Source organism: Artemia sp. Qi Xiang Cuo, chromosome 4 (assembly GCF_049724085.1).
Source record: "Artemia sp. Qi Xiang Cuo chromosome 4, ASM4972408v1, whole genome shotgun sequence".
Classification (NCBI taxonomy): Eukaryota; Metazoa; Arthropoda; class Branchiopoda; order Anostraca; family Artemiidae; genus Artemia; species Artemia sp. Qi Xiang Cuo.
In genome coordinates, this window is record NC_142797.1 from 60,836,587 (window position 1) to 60,850,949 (window position 14,363).

General features: G+C 38.5%; 1 protein-coding gene across 1 annotated transcript in view; it reads left to right on the plus strand.

Moving 5' to 3' along the window:
* swm (Zinc finger protein swm) overlaps positions 1–14,363 on the plus strand; it is a 102,467-nt gene that overhangs the window by 42,382 nt on the left and 45,722 nt on the right. The gene's annotated exons all lie outside the window — the stretch shown is intronic.

A 14,363-nucleotide genomic window follows, 5' to 3' on the forward strand; every position in this document is an offset into this window, starting at 1 on the left:
AGATAATTTTTCCTATTCCAGATTTTATGAAGACATGGTGTCATCCACAGATTCAGCAATACACTCCTGTTCGAGGTATGAGGCTTTAGATTCCGGTGGCAAACTTCTAGGATACCTTCTTTTGCTGATTCATAAAAGAAATCAAAAGAGCGGTTAAAATCCGATTCAGAATCCAAACTATCCCGTGGCTGATCAGTCAAACGAGATTTAAGTAGACTGATCTCACTGACACCAAAACGAAAAAATGGGAGATTAGATGGCGAAACTTTACGCTGCAATCGATTAGCAGTCCTATATCGTGAAATAGCAGGGAAATGATCAGAAATATCACTAATCATCACCGAATTATCTAAGACATCTAGTGACGAAAAAATATTATCAATAAGTGATGCATGCATCTCAGTAACCCGGGGTGGTATACAAACTGAAGGTAGAGTTCCCGCAGAAAGCATCATTGACAAAAAATCTGCAGCCGAAGCAGAATTTTGATCCAGCAGGTTAAGGTTGAAATCCCCCATAAGGATTAGTTCGCAAGGATACTTTTGGACTAAGTCCAAAACTTCTTCTAGAATTTTCATAAATGAAGGAATAGATCCACTAGGGGATCTGTAAACCAAACCGACAACTAAATTTTTACAACCTGACTTAATCTCAATAAAAAGGGATTCAAAGATTCCTTCCTCATTTCTACTCAAATCACTTCGGAAATTATATACAAGATGATCGGTAATATACAGGGCAAGACCACCTTTCGCCATCCGTTTCCGGTTCATCGTCTCCATCTTAAATCTTTGGATATCTAAAAGCATATCCTTTTTTGAATCCAGGAAAGTTTCACATAATCCAATAACATCCGGAGTTCCACCACTGACGATCCGTTTCAGCTCATCAAAAGAGGAACAAAGTCCCTGAATGTTTAGGTGAAGCACAGAGAAAATACCATCTTGTTTAGAAGATGCAGAACCACTTAATTGCGAAACATATTTGCTTTCAATAACCGATTTAGGATCATTATAATTCCTATTTCTACTTCCAACAGAATTATTGATTATACTTTCTATATCTAAAGGAATATTTTGTAACTCAACAAAACGTTCCCCCAAAGAGTTGACATCACCCTGGTCACTAAAAGAATTAATCATTTTACTTACGGTGGATACATGGCAAGACCTTCCTTAGCCATCTTGCAGCGGTTTATACGTTCCATTTTGTAACCATGGATATCCAATAGCATTTCATTGCCAGAATCCAAAAACCTCTCACATAAACCCACAACAGCTGTCCATCAGAAACAATTTGTCTTAAATTATCGATTGACGAGGAGAGACCCTGTATGTTAAGCTTAAATGCTGTCAGAGAATAATTTCCTTTGGTAACCTCCTCTCCCCCAAAATCCGAAACGTATTTACTGTAACAAATAGGGTTAATATTAATCGGACTTTGATTATCCTGACCCACATAATTATTTACGATACTAATTACATCGAAAGGATTATTTTCAAGCTCGCAAAGCCGTCTCTCATGTCTTAAAAAATTCACAAAAACAGGTTTTACTTGGAGTCTATTAAAGTCACCAGATGAACCAAAAAGAAATCTTTACTTAAATCAATTGCAAAAGAAAAACCTGTCAAAGGATTACAAACAAACAAATACCTAATTGGACAGCAGGTATTATCGGAATGAACCATTAGCACGGAAAGAGAAACAAAAATGAAAAAATAAATAAAGTAAATAAATGAAAATTAATGAACTGTGGAAGACATTTACAAATTAAGAAAAATACTAACAAGTCACATACTAATGCATTCATGCAAATAGTTTATTTTATGTATACGAGTTTCACCCGGAACTTTGGCTAGAACTTGTCCATGATCAGACCAAACACTTCTTGGACCGAAGGTGCTGCGAGCCGCGTTTAATAGATCGCGACGCTTTTTAGTTAGGTTTTCAGACACAAATACACCTGACTTAACCAACTTACTTTTTGCTGCAAACACTTTTCGAGCAATATCCAAGTTTGAAAATTTTACCATGATGGGGGTAATTTTCACATTCTCAGTTTGAGTAGCAGGCATACGAAATTGATTAGCCTTTAAGAGGTCCATTTTTTTGAAATCTTGCAAGCCCATTATTTTTGTTATCACTTCAATAAGATTATCCATCAATTCCACATTGGGGTTTGGTTTCACACCGTAGAAAATTAGGGTGTCAAGTAAGGTATCCTGCTCAAGTTGGTCAACCCTGTCCTCTATTTTAGAAATTTTATTTTCAAATAAGTTCACAGCATTATAAAGTCTTTGAAGGGTTGATTAAATTTTTTCAAATTTAGCATTATATTCAAGGGAAATAGAATTATAAACTTAGTTCACAATATCTTCACTGATAATTTCAGAAGCTCGGCGATCTTTCATTGTGTCTGATACGACACGAGAAATGTCACTCATTAGGTTGGACTTAGTGTTGATTAGTTCCTCTTGAGTTTCATTTATTATTTCCTTTAAAGTTGATGCTGCTGCGGAAGTCGGAGTTAACGGCACTAGGCTGGATTTTACTTTAGTTTTTTGGGTAGAGACAAGTAGGTTTTACTCTTAGTCTTGAAAATATCAGGGAATAGGCGCTGCTCTTCAAAAGCCTTATTTACATCTTTATCTGTCCTTGTACAGGCTTCTTTAAAGTGCTCATTCCAGTTGCGGATATGAGCTTCACCTATATTATGCTCAGAGTTGGTACCGTAGCAAAAGACTAGGTGTCTAGCTTGATTTTTCTGGTCTTTGGTGGCTTTAATAACTACTGATGGCCATAAGGGGTATCCCTGAAATGAAGCTAGGACAAGATCGAACTCTTTGTGTTTTGCCATTATACAATCTGCAGTTACAAAGGGGGGGGGGCACTACAGGTAACAAACTTCAACAACTAAATGTTCCAATCTTCCAATCTAAACACTAGCCATCGAGGACATAAGAGTGTAAGTTCAGCGCGCTAACCATGCGGTTAGGGCACACACATCTGACCCTTGTCCCAAAGCAAAACCAGGGACACCAGGACTCGAAACACTAGCCATCGAGGACATAAGAGTGCAAGTTGAGCGCGCTAACCATCCGGTTAAGGCACACACATCTGACCCTTGTCCCAAAGCAAGACCAGGGACACCTGGACTCTAAACACTAGCCATCGAAGACAATAGATTGCAAGTTGAGCTCGCTAACCATTCGGTTAGGGCACACACATCTGACCCTTGTCCCAAAGCAAGACCAGGGACACCGGGACTCCAAACACTAGCCATCGAGGACATAAGATGGCAAGTAGAGCGCGCTAACCATTCGGTTAGGGCACACACATCTGACCCTTGTCCCAAAGCAAGACCAGGGACACCAGGACTCAAAACACTAGCCATCGAGGAGATAAGATTGCAAGTTGAGCACGCTAACGATTCGGTTAGGGCGCACACATCTGACCCTTGTCCCAAAGCAAGACCAGGGACACCAGGACTCTAAACACTAGCCATCGAAGACATTAGATTGCAAGTTGAGCCCGCTAACCATTCGGTTAGGGCACACACATCTGACTCTTGTCCCAAAGCAAGACCAGGGACACCGGGACTCCAAACACTAGCCATCGAGGACATAAGATTGCAAGTTGAGCACGCTAACGATTCGGTTAGGGCACACACATCTGACCCTTGTCCCAAAGCAAAACCAGGGACACCAGGACTCTAAACACTAACCATCGAGGACATAAGATTGCAAGTTGAGCGTGCTAACCATTCGGTTAGGGCACACACATTTGACCCTGGCCCCAAAGCAAGACCAGGGACACCAGGCCTCTAAACACTAGCCATCGAAGACACTAGATTGCAAGTTGAGCACGCTAACCATTCGGTTAAGGCACACACATCTGACCCTTGTCCCAAAGCAAGACCAGGGACACCAGGACTCTAAACACTAGCCATCGAAGACATTAGATTGCAAGTTGAGCACGCTAACCATTCGGTTAGGGCACACACATCTGAACCTTGTCCCAAAGCAAGACCAGGGACACCTGGTCTCTAAACACTAGCCATCGAGGACATAAGAGTGCAAGTTGAGCGCGCTAACCATTCGGTTAGGGCACACACATCTGACCCTTGTCCCAAAGCAAGACCAGGGACACCGGGACTCAAAACCCTAGCCATCGAGGACATAAGATTGCAAGTTGAGCACGCTAACCATTCGGTTAGGGCACACACATCTGACCCTTGTCCCAAAGCAAGACCAAGGACACAAGGACTCTAAAAACTAGCCATCGAGGACATAAGATTGCAAGTTGAGCGCGCTAACCATTCGGTTAGGGCACACACATCTGACCCTTGTCCCAAAGCAAAACCAGGGACACCAGGACTCTAAACACTAGCCATCGAGGACATAAGATTGCAAGTTGAGCACGCTAACCATTCGGTTAGGGCACACACATCTGACCCTTGTCCCAAAGCAAAACCAGGGACACTAGGACTCTAAACACTAGCCATCGAGGACATAAGAGTGCAAGTTGAGCGCGCTAACCATTCGGTTAGGGCACACACATCTGACCCTTGTCCCAAAGCAAAACCAGGGACACCAGGACTCTAAACACTAGCCATCGAGGACATAAGATTGCAAGTTGAGCACGCTAACGATTCGGTTAGGGCACACACATCTGACCCTTGTCCCAAAGCAAAACCAGGGACACCAGGACTCTAAACACTAGCCATCGAGGACATAAGATTGCAAGTTGAGCGCGCTAACCATCCGGTTAGGGCTACAATTGAACATTTAGAAATTGGAGTCTTATAGGCATGGGCTGTGCGTTATATTAAAGTGTTCAGTTGGGGGGGGGGGGCTGCCCAGAGTGCAGGAGCAATTTTTATTCATCCCTGGTCGGAACACAATACCCATTCAAATGCTGATAACGAGACCAGAGTAGTTTATTATTAATTCTATTACATTAAGTTTACTTTACTTTGTATAAAAATTAAGACATTTCAATCTTTATAGACCAGAATTTTTGCTGCATCGAAGTGCTATGCGGCCCTTATGGCCCCAGAGTAACTGTTTTGATATCCCTGGTCTAGAGACAGTGTTAAGCTTTTCTTACCCTACTATGATAACTCAACCTCCAGAAACAAAAAACAATAGGGACAAAGACCACACTGCCTTTCAATCACAAACAACAAAAACACGAAGAACAATAGGGAATTCTTTTTGTAAGACAGTGGAGATAATTTGAATGAATATTTCTGCCCAATGTCCAAGGGCCACCCCAGCAGGACAAAAATATATAAAAGAAAAAGACACGCTACAACATGCGACCAATCAAACCAAAAAGCAAAATTTTTCAGAGCAGTCCCTGCATCCTTACTTCAACGAAGTTCGACCAGGACTGATAGAAAAAAGTGAGGTAAAACAAGGCCATTCAATGAGATGAAAGAAAAATAATTTAAAAACACGTTCTTATTGCTAATTAAATAAAAAAAAACAAGTTTTTTTAACTGAAAGTAAGGAGTGACATTAAAACTTAAAACGAACAGAAATTATTCCGTATATGAAATGGACTGTCACCTCCTCAACGCCTCCCTCATTACGCTAAACTTTATTATTGTTTTAAAGAATAAAGTTGTGAGACAGAGTCAGACTATAGCGTAAATAGCGAGGCGCTGAGGAGGGGACAGCCCCTTTCATTTCTGAACGTTTTTAAATTAATGCAGGTTTTGATTTTGGCTCACCGTGCATGAATAATTAAAGCGAAATTTGCATATTAATTTTACTGTTTCTTGGTTAAATGGCTTTCTCGAAAGTTGTTTAATTTTATTTACGAACGTTTTTGTTAGTAATATATGTGCGTAACTTACGAATTAACTTACGTATCGAACTTCTATATTCGTATATTTTTATTACGTGTATTAGGGGGGTCCCCCTAGTCAATATCTCGCTCTTTACGCTAGAGTTCGATTTTGTTTTCCAATTCTTTAAGAATGGCCCCTTAAACACAAAGGCCGTTAATTAGAATAAATAGCTCTTATGAAAGTACTAAAAAACTTTAGGGTAAAGAGCGAGGTATTGACTAGGGGGTGAACCCAATCATATGCGTAATAGTTTCTGTTCGTTTTAAGTTTTGATGTTGAAAAGTTTTCAGTTGAAAACCTGTTGTTTTTTTTATTATTTAATTTCTGATCGTTTTTTTTTAAAAATAATGCTGGGGAATCCGGCACCTCCTTCATAGCAATGTCCCTCCCCCAAGAAAAATTCCTCCATGGAAAGATCCTCTCACGTAACCCCCAATCCACACCTCCCTCTCCACATTACCAGAAAAAATCCCCCCTGAAAACGTCTGTGTTCTTCCCAATAACCAATGCTTATATGCAAACATTGGGCAAAGTTCATAACCTACAGTCCTTCCCCCGGGGACTGTGGGGGGTTAAGTCATCCTCAAAGAAACAGTTATTGTATTTTTTCGACCATGCTGAACAAAATGGCTATCTCAAAATTTTGATCGGGTGACTTTGGGAAACAATGAGCGTGGGAGGGGGCCTAGTTGCCCTCCATTTTTTGCCGCTTAAAAAGGGCACTGGAACTTTTAATTTCCCTTCGAATTAGCCCTTCCGCGATATTCCAGGACTACTGGGTGGATACGATCACCCCTGGAAAAAAAAAACACAATTAAACACGCATCCGTGATCTTTCTTCTGGCAAAAAATAAAACACAAAATTCCACATTTTTGCAGATAGGAGCTTAAAACATCTACAGTAGGGTTCTCTGATACGCTGAATCTGATGGTGTGATTTTCATTAAGGTTCTATGACTTTTAGGGGGGTGTTTCTTTTTTTTCAAAAATAAGGGAAATTTTCTCAGGCGCTTAACTTTTGACTAACTTAAGCTTAACTAAACTTAACTAAACTTGATGAAACTTATATATTTGAAGTCAGCCTAAAAATCTGATTCTTTTGATGTATCTATTGGTATCAAAATTCCTTTTTTTAGAGTTTTGGTTACTATTGAGTCGGGTTGCTCCTTGCTTACAGTTCGTTACCACGAACTGTTTGAGCCAGGCTTTTTGGCAGCTAGCCTCAAAGGTATTTTTGTGATCGGTTCTGTGTTAATGTCTATTGTTTTTCTTTAAATATTTTGTAAGATCATTTTTGATTAAATTTGTGTATAGAGCATTTAGTGCATTTAGTCCTTATTTATGGAAATATTATTATTAATCTTAAGTCTGATTTCAATTGCTTCTCGGACTACCTGTTTTATGCCTAGGTCATTGCTAATATGGGCAACCGAGTCAAACTCAAAACGAGCAGAAATTAACATGATTAGGGTCATGGGCGTAGGGAGGGGGAGGCAGGGGGGCCGCGGCCCCCCTAGACCTTTAAATATACATTATATATGGCTGAAAAAGCAGATGGTTGGAAAAGCAGTTGATAAAATGTAGACGGTTGAAAAAACTGGGAATAAACAGAAATTTATTCAAACAAATTTATTCAATTCAAACAAGAAGCAATCATCCATAATGTCTTGGAAAGATTTAGCTGTAATCCAAGAAGATTAATGCTGAAGCATATTGATGATTTATAATTTTTGGTGATTACTTATTAATAAGGATTTCATAAGTATGATAGAACTTCCTGGCAATGTAAGGTTTTGTGAACTGTCAGTATAACTTCAGCCCCCCCTGCCTTCATCACAGAAGTGGCTGCCCCCTCCCCTAGGCAAGAAGCTACGTACGCCCATGCCGACATAACTTCATCCCCCCCTCCATCACACTATCGAATGCCCCCCCCCCCTAGACAATATGCTGCCTACGCCCATGATTAGGGCTCAAAACCCCTATGCCTTCCCAAGGCCAGAACATAATTTGCACTTCACTGAAAAAAGTATAAATGTTTTTACTTTTATAACTTTAATAAATCAAATAATATTAACATTTTAATTAACAAATATCAGTATATGTATATTAAACTGACAATGCACAGTCCATTTGTATTTTTTCAGTAAAATGCAAATTATGTTCTGGCCTTGGGAAGGTATAGGGGTTTTGACCCTACAGATATTAATTTCTGCTCGTTTTGAGTTTGACTCGGTTATTTATTGTAACTTTTGTCCATTTTGGGTTTCATTTATTTGTCGGTACTGATGTGAGGTAGTTTCACGCTTGGTAGATTATTTGATTTTATTTTTGCTCATATTTCGTTTAGTGAAACTCTTTGATTTTCATCGACATCCTGATTTTGTTCAAAAAGTTTTTTTTAAATTAATTTCTGTTCGTTTTAGACTCAAATATTCTTTTCAGGGAAAAAGAAATTAATAGTTTAAATCTTTTCTTTTTTTTTAAGACTTTATAGTTTGGCCGGCTATTTGTATACTAGAGAAAAATTTTTCAGCGATTTTTAACAACATGCACCCTTTTTAAGAATTTGTACATAAATAGTAGTGTTTAAACTAGTTTCGTACCTCCTCTAGTTGACCTGAAATAGTAAACTTAATACCATTCGCAAAAAAAAATCTGCTTACTTTCTTTGATAGCTTGCATACACTTACGCTATTTTGATTTGTTAAATTTTAAGAGCAGATGTAGCCCCGAAAGTTTGAATATAATACCCTCAGTCGTTCTTGGGATACTGCTGAGATGCTTTATTGGGAATTAGTATTAAGACAGTGCATTTTGATTTAATCTTAACTTACAACCTTTGTCCTGGGGACTCTGGGGGGGTTTGTCATCCTTAAATACATAATTTCCAAAACTTTCAACTACGTTGAACAAAATAGCTATCTCTAAACTTTGATTGAATGTGTTTGGGGAAATGGTGGGCGTGAGAGGGGGGGGGGGTCAATTACTCTCCACTCACTTTCGACTATTAAAAAGGGCCATTATAATTTCCAAACAAATGAGCCCTTTTTTAAATTTTTGCCACAACTTTCTATAGAAACCTTATATGCCCCCAGGGCATAACTTACAATCGTTGCACAGAGGGCTCTGAGGGGGTTATTATACTAAAATACCTTATTTCCAGAACTTTCGACTACGTCGAATAAAATGGATATCTCAAAATTTATATTGGATGTGTTTGGGGAAATGGTATGCGTGAGAGGGGGGTTAGTTGCCCTTCATTCCCTTTCAACTATTAAAAGGGCACTAGCTCTTTCAATTTTCAATTGAGTGAACCCTTTTTAATGTTTTTACAACATGGCTCTAAATACAAACCTTACATCCTTCCAGGGTATAAATTACAATCCTTGCCCTGAGGGTTGCTGGGGGATGGGGTGTCATCCTTAAAGACCTAAGTTCCAAAACATTCAACTACGTTGAATAAAATTGCTATCTAAAAATTTTGATTGGATGTGTTTGGGGAAAAGGTGGGAGTGAGAAGGGGGTGAGTTGCCCTCAAAATCAATTTCGACTGCTAAAAAGGGCACTAGCCCTTTGAATTTCCAATCGAATGAGCCCTTTTTCAAGTTTCTTAGACAAAGATTTCAATAAAAACCTTATATGCCCCCAGGGTATAACTTATAACTGTTGCCCTGAAGACTGTGGGGGAGCGTCCTGCTCAAAGGTATAATTTCCTGAACTTTAAACTGCGTGGAACAAAATGGCTATCTCAAAATTTTGATTGGATATGTTTGGGGAAATGGTGGGCGTGGATGGGGTGTTAGTTGCCTTCTAATCACTTTCGACTATTAGAAAGGGCACTAGGCATTTTAATTTCGAATTGAATCAGCCCTTTTTGAAGATTCCACGACAACGCTTTTTATAAAAACCTTAAATGCCCCCAGGGCATAACTTATAACCCTTGCCCTGATGGCTGTGGGTGAGTGTCCTCCTCAAAAACATAATTTCTATCTGGAAATCAACAACGCTGGACAAAACGGCTATCTAAAAGTCTTGATTCGATATGTTTGGGGAAAAGGTGGGTGAGAGGGGGGGGGGAAGTTAATTGTCCTCAAATAACTTTCGATTATTAAAAAGGGCGCTAGCCTTTAGAATTTCCAATCGAATGAGCCCTTTTTCAAGTTTCTTAGACGAAGATTTCAATAAAAACCTTATATACCGCCAAGGCATAATTTATAACCGTTGCCCTGAAGACTCTGGGGGGAGTGTCCTGCTCAAAGGTATAATTTCCTGAGCTTTAAAGTGCGTGGGGCAAAATAGCTATGTAAACACTTTGACTTGCAATGTTTTGGGAAATGGTTGGCGTGGAAAGAGTGTAAATCACCTTCCAATTACTTTTGACTATTAAAAAGAATACATGCATCTAAATCTGCGAATCGAAAGAACCCTTTTTGACGTTACTACGACAATATGTTATATTAAAACCCATTAAGCCCCCTGGGCATAATTCACAACCCCTGTCCTGATGGCTGTGGGGGAGTGTCCTCCTCAAAAACATAATTTCTATCTAGAAATCAACAACGTTGAACAAAACGGCTATCTAAAAGTCTTGATTCGATATGTTTGGGGAAAAGGTGGGTGAGAGGGGGGGGGGGGGGTTAATTGTCCTCAAATCACTTTCAATTACAAAAAAGGGCACTAGCCCTTTGAATTTCCAATTGAATGAGCCCTTTTTCAAGTGTTTACGACAACTCTTTCGATACGAATTGCCCTGGTATGGAGACTATCAAATATGGCACTAGACCTTTGAATTTTCAATCGAATGAGCCCTTTTTCAAGTTTCTACGACAAAGATTTCAATAGAAACTTATATGCCCCAGGGCATAACTTATAATCCTTGCCCTGGGGACTGTGGGGAGAGTGTCGTGCTCAAAGGTATAATTTCCTGAACTTTAAACTGCGTGGATCAAAATGGCTATCTCAAAATTTTGATTGGATGTGTTTGGGGAAATGCTGGGCGTGTAAGGGGTGTTAGTTGCCTTCCGATTGCTTTCGACTACCAATAAAGGCACAAGCCATTTCAATTTTTAGTCGAATGAGTCGTTCTTTACGTTTCTACGATAACGCTTTCTACAAAATCCATATATGTCCCAGAGGCATAACCCACAATCCTTTTCCTGAGGGTTGTGAGGGGGGTTTTAACCCTCAATAACCTAATTTGAAGAACTCACAACTACGTTGAATAAAATGGCTATCTAAAAATTTTGATTGGATGTGTTTGGGGACAAGGTGGGCGTGAGAGGGGGGTTAATTTCCCTCCAATCACTTTCGACTATTCAAAAGGCAACAGCCCTTTGAATTTCCAATGAAACGAGCCCTCCTTAAAGTTTCTAGGGCAAGGCCTTCCGTGAAAACCTTATCATGTTCTCAGGACATAACTTACAACTCTTTCCCTCAAGGCTCTGAAGAAGTGTCCTCCTTAAAAACATATTTTCTTCATGAAATTCACCTACGCTAAAAAAACTGGGTTTTTAAAAAATTTGATTGGATGCGTTTCAGGAAATGGTGGGCGTGGAAGGGGTGTTAGTTGCCTTACCATCACTTTCGACTATTAAAAAGGGCACAAGCCACTACAATTTCCAATTGAATGAGCCCTTTTCGAGGTTTTTACGACAAATTCTTCGATACGAAGTGCCCTACTCTAAAGGAAAAAAATAGTAAATGATACATTGTGCCAACATCGTTCTTATATGTCCTCAGGGCATAACTTAAAACCCGTGCCCCGAGGGTTGTGGGGGATTGTCCTCCTCAAAAACATATTTTCTATCTGGAAATCAACTACGCTGAACAAAATGGCCGTCTTAAAATTTTGATTGGGTGTGTTTGGGGGAATGATGGGCGTGGGGGGCTAGTGGTCCTCCAATCACTTTCGACTATTAAAAAGGGTACTAGCCACTCCAATTTCCAACCGAATGAGCCCTTTTCGAAGTTTCTACGACAACTCTTTCGATACGAAGTGCCCTGGTATGGAGGAAAAAAAAATATAATAAATGATATATTGTACCCAACATCGTTCTTTACTTAGTGATAGACCCCTCTTTATCGAGTAACTGGGGTTTAATCTTTACCAGAATTTAGGAAATTTATGATTTTGAAATTATTGGTAAATACTACATACAGATTATTTTGTGTGCAAACTTTTTTTAAGATTTGCGGTGATATTTGGGATGTAAGGGAGGTAAATTGTGTTTGAGGGCTTGTTGGGAATCTCACATGGTAAAATACCATTAATTTTACGGGAGTGTCTTTTGAGTCTACGGTTATTTACACTATTAATAGACAAAATAAGACACCAATTTCCAAAAAGTATGTCCCTGATAAAGTTCAGTTCTGCTGTGATGTGGGAATCAGAACAAATGTTTAGGGCACGATCGACGAGAGACAATACGACAACTCTTTTGACTTGTGGGGGTTGGTTTGATTTAAAATGCAAATATCTATTATTTTGTTCAGGTTTTCTATAAATAGTAGAATTGAGTTTATCGAAGCTACGAATAATTAACACATCTAGGAATTGGATTTTATTTGCGATTTCGATTTCCAAAGTAAACTGTAAATTTCTATCATATGTATTAAGGTGTTTAAAAAAAATCTAAGCTCATTTTCTCCATAAATCCAGACATCCAATCCCCCACATCCAATATTGGGAATTGGTTATGTACAGCCTTCAAACCTTTGCTTTACTCTCAAAATCATATATATATAATTCGGTAGATTTTGTTGAAAAACTCAAAAAAGTAAATATCTCAGAAAACACAATTATAAGTAGCTTTGACATTGTTTCAATGTATACAAATATTGATGTAGCAGTATCTGAACAATTATTAGAAAATAAAATGAAAGAAAATTATCATTTAATAGAAGCATCAGCAGCAGGAATAGACGTCGAAGTCTTAATGACCTTGGTTAAACTCTGTAACAAGTACTCAATGTATTTCCAATTCCGCAATTCTTTTTATCAGCAAATTAATGGTTTAGCGATGGGCGCGCCCCTCTCCGCTAATATTACTAGCGAATATGTACGTGGAACATATTGAAAATTGGGCGTTAGATTCGTATTTCTTGAAACAGATCTTTTGGGGACGTTACATGGAATCTGGAATTATGGGGAAAATGAACTTAGGGTTTTTTTAGATCACCTTAATACATACGATAGAAATTTACAGTTTACTTTAGAAATCAAAATTGCAAATAAAATCCCATTCCTAGATGTGTTAATTATTCGTAGCTTAGATAAACTCAATTTTACTATTTATAGAAAACCGACACAAAATTATAGATATTTGCATTTGAAATCAAACCACCCCCCAAAAGTTAAAAGAGCTGTCGTATTATCTCCCGTCGATCCTGCCCTAAACATTTGTTCTGATTCCCATAACATGCAGAACTATACTTTATCAGGGACACACTTTTTGGAAATGGGTATCCTATTTTATTTATTAATAGTGTAAATAACCGTGGACTCAAAAGACACTCCCGTAAAATTAATGATAGTTTACCATGTGAGATTTCCGACAAGCAATCAAACACAATTTACCTCCCCTACATCCCAAAAATCACTACAAATCTTAAAAAAAGTTTGCACACAAAATAATCTGTATGTAGTATTTACCAATAATTTTCAAGTCATAAATTTTCTAAATTCTGATGAAGATAAAACCCCAGTTACTCGCCAAAGAGGGGTTATTTTAAAGATAAATTAAAAATGCCAAAATAAATACTGTAAGATATTCTACCCCACTTCTTCTGTTTATAATATGAATTGGCACAATGTTCCAATTTCATTTTCTTCGTTACTTTTATTTGTCATACTTTGTCAGTGGCTGCTCAATTTTGTATGTGGTTGGAATTTTCCACGAGAAGTGGGAATTTTCCGAGGGGAAATAATGGTAGGCATGCTTGTGAATAAAAACTAAAAACAGAAGAGCAAAATTCTAAAACAAGAACTAAGAAACATATATCTTTTCAATAAAAATATCGTTTATTAAGGAAAACGTGAAAAAAAAATTTGTAGAAACATTAAATAACAGTAAAAAGATACAGAAATAATGTCTGGAAGAAATTCTCATTCGTGTCTTGAATATCAAGGTAAACCAAATGACATTGTGTGATTCAACATTATCAAAATAACGCATCTACAATGTTTCAGGATCCTCTTCAAGTTGAAGCAGACGATTTGTGGGAGTTTGAACCTTGGATTCCAACTTGAAGGGAGGGGTAAAGGGTAACGCTGTATCCAGGGGAAAGGGGGTATGGGTTTTGAGCCCACCACCTCGAAACTTTTGATGTGTTTTTATGCACTTTTAAACAAATAGTCCTATTAATAAGCCGTTGCTTGATTTGAATTCACTTTATATTTTTTCGTGTGTGACTTTCGTTTTTCTTCAATTGCGTGGTCATGTTCCTACGACCTTTAAAACTGGACCGTTTCTTGTCTCGGATCATTCTACGCATTATCTTCGTAATT